Source organism: Sarcophilus harrisii, chromosome 2 (assembly GCF_902635505.1).
Source record: "Sarcophilus harrisii chromosome 2, mSarHar1.11, whole genome shotgun sequence".
Classification (NCBI taxonomy): Eukaryota; Metazoa; Chordata; class Mammalia; order Dasyuromorphia; family Dasyuridae; genus Sarcophilus; species Sarcophilus harrisii.
The window spans coordinates 507,843,468-507,858,961 of NC_045427.1; the positions used below are offsets into that span (position 1 = coordinate 507,843,468).

The following is a 15,494-nucleotide window of genomic DNA, read 5'->3' on the forward strand; positions in this document are numbered from 1 at the left end:
TTCAGGGAGTCATACTTCTTATGGCCTCATTTATGGGTCACAACTCATTCTCCAGCTGTTCTGAGGGTTCATGGGCATTAAAAAATAGACTGGATCAGAGTGATTCAATTCTACTATCATAGCTAGGCAGAGCTGGAACTGTTATAAAAGCTAAAATATAGAGATCTGTTTTTATCAGCACAAATATATGAAGAGTCAGTTCTACAAAATAAAACTAACTTAAAATTTATCATAGTGAAATAGCTATCACAACTAGGCCTGCACTTAAAGCTTAAAAAAAAAAAAAGGACATATGCATTTTAAAAAATCACACATGTTTTTATAATGACAAATGAATAACAACTCAAGGTGGTAACACTCAATTAGGGAATGGCTGGATAAATTATGGTATACAAATGTAATGAAATGAGTTACAACACATGATTATAGAGAGTTTCAGAGAAACCTAACAAGATCTGTATGAATTGATACAGAGCAAAATGAACAGAATCAAAATAATTTATTCACAAAATCAACAACATAAGGAAAAACAAACACCAATCTCAATCAGAAAACTGAGGACGTACACCTCCTGACAAGAGAGAAGGTGGTAGGCTAAGATATAGGACAAGACAAACATTTTCAGATATGACAAATGTGAAAATTTGTTTTGCTTGACAGTGGATTTTTACAAGATTTTCTTTTGTTTATTAGTCCCAATATTGGGAAGAGGGAAAAAGGCAGAGAGGCAACAAAAGGTTGTGCTGAACGGACTGATTAGAGACACGTTAATTTTAACAAAAATAGGGGGGTCTGTCATGACCACCCACCAATTCCCAAAACTTCAAATTAAGTTTTTAACTTGTCGCAAAACAAAATTGTTAATTAGTGATTCAACAAGCTTTATGGGCAGGCCAGTGCAGAAGTAAAAGGGCAAAGAAAGAAAGAGGGTCCCTTCCCAAGTACCTTATTTTAACCGGAACCAACAATGGATAAAAGGGGAGGAGGAGAAAAAAAAATATTCAAAGATGGGATGGCCGACAGTTCTGGGAAAGCCACCGGCTGAAAAGGAGGAAGAAAACCAGGGCCACCTTTAAATGGAGGACTGAAAAGGAATCAAATCAGACTAAAACCAAAAAGCCTCAAAGGCCGAAGAAGGGACTTCCAGAGGAAGAGAAGGAATGACGAATGGCCGGGAGGGGGGCTGCCCAGCGGGCAGGAGGAGACAAGGAGAAGGTAAAAGTGGTCCAACTGGAACAATCTCCCGGCTTGCTGCCCGAAGGTGGGTTTGTGTGTGTGGCCACGCACCCCCATGGCCTATTCGAAAGAAGGAAGAAAAATTGAAAATTTGATTTTGTCCCTACTTTAATTTTTAAGTAACTACAAAAAATAATTTTCTAACTTTAATTACACTTCTGCTACTACCATAACCCATCATCCAAAAGCACGTTGAAAAAAATGAAACGAATCTTGTAAAAAAGACTTAATAAAAAATCAGTTATAAGTCTTTAAGGTTTGCAAAATCTTAAAAATATTATCTCATTTTATCCTTTAACCCTGAAGTAATCTTTTTTATTTTTTAAAAAAAACTAAAAACCTATTTCAATAATTTTCTACATCAAAAAAATTTGTTTAGTTATTGTTGGGAAAATTTTCCATTTCCCCATTCTAAATTTTTTAAAATTGGAAGGAAAAATTTTTTCCCTTTTAAAAAAATTAAAAATTTTTAAATTTTACCAAAAAAAAAAATTTAAATTCATTACAAATTTAAAAAACCTTAATTTCTTAAATTTTTTTAAACCCCATTTATTTCAAAAAAACAAAAGAAATATTAAAAAAATTTTTTTTAAAACTTTTTTAAAAAAAAAATTCTAAAAAGGGAAAAAAAGGGGAAAAAAAAAAAATTTTTTTAAAAAATTTCTGTTATAATTTTAAATGGGGAATTTTTTTTTTAAAAAAAAAAATTAAATTTGAAAATGTAAAATTTTTTCAAATTTTGGAAAAATTTTGTAAAATTTTTTGGTTTTAAAAAAATTTTCAAAGAATTCCTTTTTTTTTTTTACTTTTTTTAAATTTGTTAATCTTTAAAAATATTTTTAAATAAAGAAAAAACATTTTAGGACTTCTTTTAAACAAAAATTTAAAAAAATTTTAATAATTTGCTTTTTTACTTAAATTGTGTTTCAATTGGGAAAAACAATTTAAAATCAAACAAAAGAATAAAAACATGGTTTTTCAATTTCAAATTTCAATTCTTTCTCACCAATAAATGATTTTATTTTATGTCAATAAATTAAAATTATTTATATGGCAAAAAAGTCTTTAAAAAAAAAAAAAAAAAAACAAAGATTTTAAAAAAAAATTTTCCATTGTCCAAAAATTTTTAAAAAAATTAAAAAATTTTTTTATTGGGAAATTTTAAAATGGTAATAGAAGAGCATTTAAAAAAAATAAATTAAAATGTAAAATAATTAAAAAATAATAAAAAAAATTTTTTTTAGTAATATTTCAAAAAAAATTTAAAAAAAATTTATTTTTTTAAAATTTCGGGCGAATAAAAAAACAAAGAAAGAAAAAAAAATTTATAAAGTAATTTAAAAAAAATTTATTTAAATAATTTAATTAAATAAAAAGTTCTCAAGAACCATTTAAATAAATAAAAATAAAAAATAATAATTAAAAAGGTTTTCTTAAAAAGTCAATCCTTTTTTAAAAAGGAATTTAAACTTTTAATGTTTTTAAATTAAAAACTTAAAGAACAAAACTAATAAGAAGTGTATTTGGCTAAACAATTTGGTTTAATTGAAAATCGAAAAAAAAGGGAAATTGGGGAAAGGAAAATAAAAAAACCATATAGTTCCTTCATAAAAAACCCAGAGGCTAAATAAATTAAAAAAATAAAAATTCCATTAAAAAAAGGAAGTTTAAATTCTTTTAATAAATTCAGCTGAAAAAAGTTCTTTAAAAACATTTCATATTAGAAACAAAATTACAGATTATTAAAATTAAAGATTTAGAAAGAAATAAAAAGGATTAGAATTAAATTGAAAACCCAAAGAAAATGGAAAAATTAATAAAACCTAAACTTACCCAGATAAAATTAAAACAAAAAACTTAAAAGCCCAAAAAAATAAAAATAAAAAAAAAGGGGAAATTCCAAAAGGGCTTTTAAGAAATTAACCCCACCAAAAAAAAGGGGGAAAACCAACCCAAAATTTTCATAAAAAAAAATAAAATTTTTAATAAAAAAAAATTTTAAAATTTTTTAAAATTAAGGAAAATAAAAACATTTTTCAGGGAAAATGGTAAAAAAATTAAAACAATTTTTAAAAACAAGACAAACCTCCTTCAAAAAAAATTAAATTTGTTGGTCCTTAAATAGAAATTTTTTATTAAAAACAACACAAAAAAAAATTTTAAAAAAAAATTTAATCAATCAAGGAAAAAAGAATTAAATCTAAATAAATTAATCTAATTTAATAAAAATTAAAATGAAGAACAAGACTGGCAAGATCAATGTGGGAATTTATTTTGTTGCTCTACACATACTTATATAAGTTTTAATTTTTCGTTGTTATTGTTCAATAAGAACACGTACATAGTAAATTTTTTAAAAAGAGAAAAAAATAAATTATGCTGAACTTTACTGGTTTAAATGAAGCATTTATATTGCTTGGAGAGAAATGCAAATATTATTTCTGTAGAGATTTCTAAAATAAAAAATTTCAAATGTAAAGAGATAGTGAGGTTTTTCACTTGCCAAAATACATACCTATTTAAGAGAGTTTTACCATTGGCCTATATACGTAATCAAGGTATGATTGTAAGTCAGGTGAGCAGCATATAATAACTTTGCTATCTTTTGTCCTGGCTCTGTCATTTCCATACAAAACTGGAGAGGAGTTTGGCAGTTTCTAACTCTAAGCTTGGAGGTACTCTGCCTAATTTTTGTCCTGGTAGCCTTTTAGTTGGATGTAGTGGCTCATGGCCTCCAGTTACAAATAAAGTGCCAGTGAGTTGTCATCCATCAAAAGAGGTTTTCTACTCATGGGATCCTTGTAGAAGGAACAAGAGATGGTTTACAGAATCCTGAAGAGATAAAATTACAAATGGTAGCAGAGATAAATTCTCAATAACAATCATAACATCAATGGAGTGATGTGCCAACTAAAGAATAGAGAAGCCTAGAGACAGGGGGAAGCCAAATTGGTGAAAGCCAAATTGGAGTAAGACAGTGTGATACACATTCAGGATCAAGTTGAGAGCAGACTAAGGGGAGAGGGCTCAGAGAGAGGAAGGGGATGGTATCCCCCAAAGTCTGTGATGGTCTTTTAGTATAAGAATCGCCAACTGCCCCCAAGTGCATATCCCCTAATCATACAAACATATTCCTTCCCTATATCTGTTTCCTCAAATAAGAATTCAGGTTCTTGTTTTGCCTTCCATGTACTTTTTCCACATTCTCTCTTTCTACTAATGGTGTCTTTATGTTAGAGTGCACCGTGTGTGTGTGTGTGTGTCTAAGTATTATAAAACTTTGTTCTTCACTTCATTGTTTTGAACTACATGGTTAATCTTATTAATATGTAGTTCAAGAGTATATACATCAGTGTGGTTCATCAGGGGAGGTGGACTGACAAGAGTATCCTTGAAGCTTGGCTGGGTTTTTCTAAAAATTTGAGAGGAGATCTGGGGTGATCACAGTGCTATACAAAAAAATTCTACCTTCTTGTCCAAAATACCTTCACACTTCAATATGTACTATTTACCAAACATGTTAAGGTTGGCTCTAAATTTCTTAGTTCTGCTTGAGATAAACTAATAGTTTATCTCTTTAGAGTACAATTCTTTATACTAGTAAATATATAGTAGTATATTTAGTAATATAAACTGATTTTTAAAATGACAAACTACATAAATATTTAGTCCCTCTCACTTCTACATATCTGTTTTTTGCTTCATCCACTGATTTTAAAAACATGTTTCTGGAAATTAAAAAACGCTTTTTTAGTATTGCCAAGAAAAAAATGGGCAGTAGCTTAGGAAATAAAGAAATCTAGGCCATAAACATTAACTAAATTGCTGAACTTTAAACTAGTGGTCTAAGTTTAAAGGATTGTACCAACGATTAGCGTAGAACTGTGATCCCATCTGGAATGTCTCACTATAAAATACATAATAATTACACAAAAAAATTTATACTTAAACACTTGACAAGAAAGAAATTAGATATTATAATCTACAAAAAGAATTTTTACCTAACCAATATTGAGAAAAAAATCTATTTTAAGCCATGGATCTTTATATTTAAATGAATTTTTAAACATTTAAGATCCAATAAAGAGGGAAAGAAAAGTTTCTTTGAAAAAAGCAACTGATAGGTAAAAATAGGCTTATATTCTATGTGCTAGAAGATTGCCAGAGCAAAGATATTATGACCGCGTATTTTAAAATCAGCCAGAGTCAGGAATTCAGGTTAGGGGAAAACAGTCAATCTTTCTTCTCAGTGAAGAAAGATTGGAGGAAGAAGGAAATCGGCAATAGCAATGTCAGCAGCTAAGTCAAGAAGCTAGCTAGACCAGCAGCCACACGACCAGCCACTACCAGACTGGAACCCAGGCCCAATCTCTCCCAGCCTCTTCCTGTCTCTCTGCCTCCACCCACCAAAATCGTCATTTCCTATACAACACATCAGGACTTGCACAGAGAGTGGGCGGGGGCCATTCTTTATCTAAGCATGTATATTAATAGAGTATAGTCCAATTACTATTTAGCCTCAGTGCTTGGGACCTCAGTGCATCAACTCAAGCCTCAGCCCATTACACAAAGAAATGAAGATTAACATTTTTATGACCTTAAAAAAATGAAAAATTTTGGATGCTATTACTTTTTCCCCCTCAAAGTAAACTTTAAATACTTCAGCAATATTACAAGTTCTCTGGTATAGTTTGTATCTCTAATGACAAAATGATATGTCCTAAATTCACTCCACATTCTTTTGTTTCCACATCTCTGGAAACCTGAAATTTACCTAGACTATGAACTTTGATTTTGGATCTGACTTTGAAATTGACCTTTTCAATTAAGCTGACTTCTCGTGGCCCCCAGTCTCGTGGCCTTCATCCTCGTGGCCCCCCAGTCTCATGGCCTCGATTCTCATGGCTTCCATTTGGTCAATAAACATTAACTAGGCTCTTATTATGTGTGGAGCTTAACAGTTGTTAAACATCTGGGGATAAAAAAGAGGCAAAAGACAGCCCCTTCCTGAAGAAACTCATAATCTAAAACTCATAATCAACAAGTAAATAATATGCCTAAACAAGTTATATACAGGACAAAGAAGAAAAAATTCACAGCAGAAAACTGTTAAAGAGCGAAAGATTGGGAAAGACTTTCTGTAGATGAGATTTTAATTGGGACCAAAAGGCTTTGGGAAGTCAATAGGTAGAGATGCGGGAGAATATTTCATGTATGGCAAATAGCGAGAGAAAATGCTTGAAGCTGAGATAGAATGTTTTATTTGTGTAATATCAAGAAAGTCGTTGTCACTAATCTAAAGAGTACCTGTCAGGACTTCACCCCTATCTCATTTATACTCCCACTTTAAATGTAGCAAACCCTCTCTCCTTTGTCATTTCATATTTATGGATTTATAGTCTCTTAAAGGCTGAATAATAATTCAGATAAATAGTAAGTGATTTAAAGATATCCTAAGCATCTTGTGCGGCAAAATGATTTGGAGTCAATCTCACTTGCTTATTAAATCACCCCTCAATTTGCATAAACATACATTGAACAGATTTTATCACAATTGAAGATATCCTTTTAAGTCTCTCTCTCTTTTTTTATTATGTAACCCTTACTTGATGATGAGGAAAAAAAATTATATTAACTAAAAGGCCACTGAAAAAAGCATTAAAAATAAACTAGACACTAAATAAATATAAAGAAGTGTTGGGTTAAAGAATCAATCACAGAAATAAAACATTTTCATTAAGGATAAATGTACACAATGAAAACAACAGTCCAAAATTTTTGAGATGCAGCCGGCTATATGTCCACAAACAATTTACATGAAATAAATGAATATTTACAAAATATTAAATACTCAAGTGGACATAACAAGAAATTGAGAATTTAAGCAACAAATTTAGAGGAAGAAATTTAACAGTTAATGAATTTCCAAAGGAAAAAACTCAAGATAGATTTACAGATGAATTCTATTAAACATTTAAAAACCAGAGACAGCTAGGTGGCGCAATAGATGGAGAACCGCCCGGAAGTCAGGAGAACCCGCGTTCAAATGTGACCTCAGACACTTAACATTTCCCAATTGTATGACTCAGCAAAAAGCAAAAACAAAAAACATTCAAAAACTAATTTCCGTTATTAGACAAATTTTTTTTATAAATTCTATAAATGCAGATATGGTCTTCATATACAAATCTAGGAAATTTTTTTAAAAATGAAAAAGAAAGTTATAGACCAATATTCCTAATGTGTATAAAACATTTAAAATATTAACAAAAAGACTAAAATAACATTATAAAGATTATACACTATGACCAACATGGATATATGACAGGACTGGAGAACTGGTTTCATATTAGGAAAACTATAAACTGAATAAACTATTTTAATAACAGACATCAACATCATTAATTTTTGTTATAAATAATAGAAAACATAAACAAATGAATCTTGCCTTATAAGATAAATGGTATATATCTAAAACCAAGAGGTAAATAGTTATTTGTAACAGAAATAATTTAGAATCCTTTCCATTGAATTTGGGGGATAAAATAATATTGTCCACTGTCACCATTTCTACTTGACATTATATGAGAAATGTACTAAAACAAAAAGACAATAAAAAGAAATTTAGGGAATAATCACAGTCAAAGAAGAAACAAAATTATGGCTTACGTTTTACAGATGATAAAATAGTATACTTAAAGAATCCTAAAGAGTTAACTAAAAAAAAAAAATTGAAGTAGTAATTCAGGAAACTTGCAAATTCACAAAAATAATCAGCTTTTCTACTTCACCAACAAAACCCTGCAAGAAGATTTAGGGGAAAAACTTCATGTAAAATTACTACAAAATATATAAAATACCAGGAAGTCTGCTATCCAAGATGTACTCTGAAACTATATAAATGAAATTAAAAACAACTGTTTAGAGAAATAAAAACAGATCTAAATAGTTAGGGAAAATATTAGGGAGATTATAGGGAGATGATCTGATATAGTAAAAATGATTAGCTACTGAAATTAATTTATTCAGGGTCATGCCAAACTACCAAAGGATTACTTTATGAAACAAACCAAATAATAATAAAATTCACAAGGAAACAAAAAGGTAAAAAATCTTAAGAGAAATAATTGCCAGAATTCACAATTTAAGAAAAATTTCTCAGAGAAATTGAATAGGAATATGGAAGTAATCAAAGTGGATTGATGATCTAGATAACAAATGTTATATCATAAACAAATTGGAGAAACATGGGGGGAAAGTATGGAAAGAAGAAAAATATATAACAAAAAAGGCAACTAGGAACATAGAAGATAAAATGTGTAATTTTGATTACATAAAATTAAAGTGTTCTTAAAAAACAAATCCAATGTATTTTAAGTTAAAAAAGAAACAAAAAGAAAGTTTTTGCAGCAAAGTTCCCTGATGAATGTCTCATTTCCAAGATACATAAGGAATTGATTCAAATTTATAAGAAAAAGAACTATTATATAACTGATAAATAGTCTAGGGATAAGAACAAATATAAAGTTCTCAAAAAACTCATGTACTTATAGCCATTGTTTTTAAAAATGCTCTAAATCATTATAATTAGAGAAAAATAAATAAAAGCAATTCTGACAATCTACCTCACACTGATCAAAGTGGCAAAGATGAAAAAAAAAAAGAAAAGAAAAGAACAAATGTTGGAAGGATTGTGGGAAAATAGGCACACAAGATGCCCTCCTGATGGAACAATGAATATGTACAACCATTCTGGTAAGCAATTTGGAATCATACTAAAAAAGTTAGTCAACTGTGTACCCTTTGATTCAGTTATATCACTGCATTTGCTTCTTTCTTTATCTATTTGGGTATACCCAAATAGATAAAGAAAGAAGCAAATGCCTTTTATGACCAACAATATTCATAGCAGCTTTTTTGTGATGACAAAAATAATGAAAACTAAAGGGATGTCCAACAACTGAAGAATAGATTTAGTTAACAAATTATGGCAGATGAATAAGGTGAGCTATGTTGTGCTGTAAAAAATGAAGAAAAGATTTTTTTAAAAAACTATAGTTAGAGAAAAGCAAATTAAATTAATTCAGAGATACCACCTTATCCTTAACAGATTGGATAATATGGAAAAAAAAAAAAAAAGGAAAATGACAAATTCTGGAGGGGACATGAGAAAATGGGAAACTATTGCACTGTTGGGGGAGTATAAAGTAGCCTCATTTTTCCTAAAAACAATTTGGAACTAAGTCCAAATGGCTTTAAAACTGTACATAGCCTTAGATATAGAAATAGGTCTATATCCCAAAGAGATGAAAGAAAAGGGAAAGGACCTATTTGTACAATACTGCATACTATACTGATGTAAACTTCTCTACTTTGGCTGTCCTCTGAACCAAGGGAGAAACTGATAAGACTTAGTTAATGCTATGGGAAGACACTGAGAAATGGCAAGATTTCAGTTTTTTACTCCCACCTTCCACTTTCACTAAAAACACTGAGATAACAAAAAAGATTTTTTGTTTGTTTCAGTGATGGAAAAGGATGGAAAAAGCTTTGTGATTTTATTCTTCTATGCAGCAAGCTAGAAAGGAAAGAAACCCTAGTTGGAAGAAAAAGATATGAAAATAAGAAGGTGACTTAATCCTTAAGAAGAAAGGGGTAACTTTAGGAAGCTCTTCAGGTATTTACACTAGCAGGAAGGTATCACCTTTCATTCATTCATTTTTTTGTTGTACAAATGTATAAAATGATTTATAGCAGCCATCTTTGTGTTGGCAAAGGAAAATCTAAGTGTTCAGAGCTAGTACAATGCCCTGGCAAAGTCATTATTTAATAAATTCTTGTTACAATGAATGAAGACTAGAAAACAGTTTTTGTCAAACCTTGATATAAGACCATTAAATATGATGACAGAATAATATTTTTCTCGCAAATTTTCTTATTAAAACAAATAACTTTCTCGGGGTTTTTCAATACTACAAAAATAAAATCTGAATATATTTCCAATTTGCTTGTGTGATTATATGATCAATTAAGGTTTAACTCTCTATAAACATTAGTCAAATTGCTTCCACAGATGAGAAGGTATGTATTTAATTTTTTTGGAAGAAATATAAAGTATCCATGCAATCAAAACAATATACACGTCTGAGTTGTTTGGTTTTTTTTAAAGAAAGTAAGTGTCAAAAGCTCCCTTATAAATACAACATTATTCTTATTGAAACTTAAGTCAGACTTTTGATAAGTCAGATAAATGAATCCAACTAATTTCACACTATAAACAAATTTAAGTTGCATTCTAACCATTAACATTTTATCATAACATATCATCATATTAAGATATATACAGATTTGCTTTATTTTAAGCAAAAACATTCCCGGCAGTACTATTCATTTATATCCCTTTCATAAGAACAACTACCCCAAATAATAGCTTGATCAGCTTGGGCAGTTAAGCAGCAAAAGAAATTTCTTTTTCCTAGCTCTTGACGACTTAAATTTTTTCTTATTTTCTCTCTAATTAGACACCAATAATGAGCCTTCTCTCCTCTTTCACCATCCTGGCTGTTCCTGCTTGCTGGTTCTAAGCAATAGCAGGAACTTAGGGGAGGGAGGAACAAGTTCCTTCTGAGTCTCCTCATCAAGTCAGCTCTTGGGATCAAGTCAGCTCTTGGGATCGTATGGGAAGGCAGCCTACTTCCAGCCCTATCTTTGAACAGGCTTCATCCTCCTTCTATAACAAATGCACAGAAGAAGAATAAGTCCCATGAAATACAGATGAATCTTATTTTAGCATATCCAAATCCTACCACTGTCATCTATGTGTCCTTGGTTCTTCTTTGTGGGGTCTAAATGAAAAAAGATGGGTAGAGAAAGTGATCCAATAAAAGAGACTCTCTTACTTATACCTTCCTTTTCTGGTAAAAACACTGAGATAATAATTAAGAGGACTTTTTTGTTTCAGTGATGGAAAAAGCTCTGTGATTTTACTCTATTCTACAGTAAGCCAGGGGATGAGAGAAAGCCTAGGTGGAAGGAAAAGATATGAGTGAGAAGAGGCTGAGTCAGTCCTTAAAGGCAATAGAAGGAAAGGGTAACTTTAAGCTCTTCAGTGATTTATACTAGCAGGTGAATATGGTCTTTCATTCACATTCATTCAAAAAACTTTTATTAAATGCTTATATGCTATATTGAATACATATTGAATATGTATGTGTGTATGTGTAAGACAATAAGTTTTGGATCTCTTCTGCCAGCTCCGTGTCCCTGACAATAATCCTACCCAGCTTTTTAAATGATTTCTTTTGAGGGGCAGAGCCAAGATGGCAGAGAGCAGACATGACTTTCTGTGATCTCTCAAACCAACAGCAGATTAAGCCTCTACTCTGGTCTTGGAGTCAAAGAATCCACAAATATTTGAAATGCAACACATTCCCAGAAGAAGACACCTTGGAAGAAATTCAGAACAAGTCTGTCTCAAATAGCCAGGGGGGCAGTCTGCTGAGCCCAGACTTCAGCAAGAGGAGCATGGGGCAAAAAGCTGGGGTAGGAGTCAGAGCACTGCAGCTTTCGCACCTGGGAATCTTCTGTAAGCCTTTTAGGCTACTCTGTTCTGGTTGCAAGCAGGTAGTTTGGCAAATTGGCTCTGCCCTGGACATTCTCCTCCCTCTAAGTTATCTTCTCAGTTCCTGTGGGCTCAAATATCATCTCTTTGAGGATGATTCTCAGATATGCATTCCCACCTGCAGTCTCTTTCCCCTGAGCCTCTGTCCTATATCACTAAATACCTCCTGGATATTTTAAACTGAATGTCCCAGAGATAGTTAAAACTCAACCCAAAACTAAATTCCATCTTTCCAAATCCATACCTTTTCCAAATTTCCCGTTTTCTGTCCAAGGCATCACCATCTGTGCAGTGTTTCAGGTTCCTAATCTTGGCATTATCCTGTGTTTCTTATTCTCCTTATCTCACGTGTGCAATCAGTTGTCCAAATTCTGCTCTGGTTCAAGCTTTTATTATCTTGTGCCCAGATCACTGCCTTAACCTCCTAATTGGCATCTCTTGCACATCGACCACATAAGTCCCCTGCTTACACTACTCTAGTGGCTTCCTTGTGTCTCTAGAACAGAATATAAACTGTTCAATCCCGCTTCTCCTGGGTAGTGGATAGAGGGCTAAACCTGAAGTCAGGAAACCTGAGTTCAACTCTGACCTCAGATTTGGATTAGCTGCGATTGTCGGCCAGTCTTTTAGCCTAGTCTACCTTGGTTTTCTCAGAGTTGTTGTGAGGATCAATTGAGATAATGGCTGTCAAGTGCTTAGCAGAGTATCTTGCATGTAATGGGTACTTCCTATAGTACTTCCCCTCTTTCTATAATGATGAAGAATGAGTCACTCACGATAATATATCTTCCATTTTCATGTCCTTGTACCCTTGTACAGGTCTCTTGGAATGTCCTTCCTCCTAACCTCTGACTCAGATTCTGAAGCTCAGACATCATCTTTTGCATGAAACTATTCCTGATCTCCCAAACCACTAGTGCCCATAACACATACACACACACATTTTAATTAACTTTATTTTTATAGGTACTTCTTTCCCTCATCTGAATGCAAGTTCATTTCCACATGGAAATATTTTTTCTTTATAAACTTATATCCTTCAATCAAACACAGTACCTGGCACACAACAGGCACTAATAGCCATTATTGAGTGACTGATGATAGAGGAAAAGGCCTTGTAATGAATCCACAATAAAATTTTACCTAAATATGCACATCTTCTTTATGGAAAAAAAATAAATTTCCTTCATTTGGCAACATCACAAACCATTAACAACCAAATGAAATGATGCTTCAAAACACTGATGGGAGAAATACAAAACAATCCTACTTGCCTCTCACCTTCCAAACATGAAAAGATGACAAAAAATGAGAAATGTCACTGTTGGATGGGTCATAAAAAGACAGGTACACTAGTGATAGAATATAGCTTCTAAAGAGACAGAAATAATTTTAAGGTTCCCTGACCTTAGGGGTGCTTCTGTTTTAATAATGTCAGAGATTCTAAATCTTCTGGTTTTGGAATCGGTGATCCCGAGGCCCTCTGATCCAAGAATGCTATCGTTCTGTCAATGATTGTAAAAGTCTTCTGACCTAGGAATATAATAATAATTCTTCCCTTAGACTTTAGGGAAAATATATTAGTGATCCTGAGATTCTCTAACCTTAGGATGCTATTGTTTTGACAATCTTGTCTGTAGATGATTGTAAAGTCATCTGGCTTTAGGATAACCCTAGGTCTGCTGGTCAGTGATAACCAAATTCCTGAAACTACGCTTCAGAGCTACCTCTAGGCCATAAAATTAGCAAATCAGTGACATGAAGAACTGGATAAATTTATCTCCTTGCTCTAAGTTCTTTGTTAAAATCTTTGGACTTCAACTGGCTTCAATTAGTGTTACAATTACAATAAACTCTGTCTCTCTACTTAGATGTAAGTTCAAGTCTGCAAATTCTTTTGAGATACCTCACAACACGGTCTGTTACCCCAACCTTTTGGAATCCCTACCCAACCTTAACACTAGTGTACAATTGGTGTATCTAAGAATAACTTTTGGAGAGCAATTTGGAATTATGCAAATAAAGTGACCAAAAAAATCCTGTTTTTTGACCCATATATTCACTCTTAGAAAGTTATTGATAAAAAGTTAGTCCTCATATCTCACATACACCAAAACATTTATTATAGCACTTTTTTGTAGTAGCAAAGAAAAAGAATTTTAGATTTCTATTGATTAGGGAATACTAAATAAATTTTGGTGCATGAATGTAACAATATCGTTGCTATAATATGGGAAGAAATAACACATTTGTGTCATCTGATACTTCAAATTGTATCAAATGACACATGTCATTCTATAAGAATTGAGATGAATACAGATAAGCACAATAATACTTAAATGAACGGACATCATATTGCTTGGTCTTCAAGGATGAGGAAGAAATAGAACTCAATATTTTAAAAAATAAATGTTAAAAAATTTTAATGGAAGTAGGACTTAATGAAATAATTTGCATTTTTATCAGCAATCTGGATGAAAGATGCTTATCTAATAATTTGCAGATGGCATAAAACTTGGAAGAATAGCTAATATACTGAAAAAGTAAGAATCCTAAAAGGTCTCAATAAATTAGAATAATTGACTTAATCTAATAAGATGAATTTTAAAAGGGATAAATTTAAAGTCTTACAATTGTGTCAATGAAAAATTTAATTTCCTAAGTACTAAATGGGAAAGGTAGATTTAGGTAGTAAATCATGTGAAAAAGAACTGGGAGTTTTTGTGAATTGTAAACTCAATTTAAGTCAACATCATGATGTGATTGCCAAACTAAACTATCCTGAGAAGCATACTATAAAGTTTAAAGCAGGTAAAAGTCCCCTGTATTCTGTCCTGATAAGATCAACTTTAGAGTATTGTGTCTAGTTCTAGGAGCTGCATTTTATTGCTTTTAATTTTATTTTTCAAGTTAAATGTAGTTTATTTTAGGCAACATATATTATACATTTTAAAAAATAATTTTTCCATTCCAAATAAATTAGTTTAAAGATAAATGAGTAAAACTCAAGATGACAGCAGTCAGCTGTACAAGTCAGAATCATTGATCTGAATGCCATGACCAAAAAAAAAAAAAAAAAAAAAAGAGCCTAGACATCCTAAGAAAGCTTACAAGAAAACTGCCCAGAGTACAAGGTAGAAATAAAAATTTTTCAATCACTTTCTGAAAGAAACCTCAAAATGAAAACTCCCAGTAACATCACAGCCAAATTCCAAAGTTTCCACGTCAAAAAAAAAAATTACTATAAACAGCCAGAAATAAAGAATTTAAGTGCTGAGAAATTAGTCTGGATCACAGATGATAAACTACTATATAGAAGCAGAAAACCTGGAATACAGCTTTCCAGAGGCAACGGATATAGGCTTATGGCCAAGAATAACTAACATAAAAATGTATATAATACTACAAAGAAGAAAATGGATCTTTAATGAAATAGAGAACTTCTAAGCATCTCTGATGAAAAGACTGGAGCTGCAAAGAATCTTTAAAGTTCAAACACAAAAGTGAAGGAAACATAAAAAGGCATATGAACGAACAGTGATAAATAACTAAACAAGGATAAACTGTTCACATTTAAATGTGGTGCAGATAAATGTGTTCCCTTGAAACTATCATTATCAGGAACTACAGAGGAAGT

General features: G+C 31.6%; 1 protein-coding gene across 5 annotated transcripts in view; it reads right to left on the reverse strand.

Annotated features, from left to right (window-relative positions):
• Window positions 1-15,494, reverse strand: part of NEDD4 (NEDD4 E3 ubiquitin protein ligase) — a 113,528-nt gene that overhangs the window by 59,436 nt on the left and 38,598 nt on the right. The window contains exon 1 of one of the 5 annotated variants that reach the window (XM_031955253.1): window positions 13,265-13,431. The exons of the other annotated variants lie outside the window; for them this stretch is intronic. The gene's annotated coding sequence lies outside the window, so the exon portion shown is untranslated. Of the gene's footprint in view, window positions 1-13,264; window positions 13,432-15,494 lie in introns of those variants that run through there. 5 annotated transcript variants of the gene reach the window in all.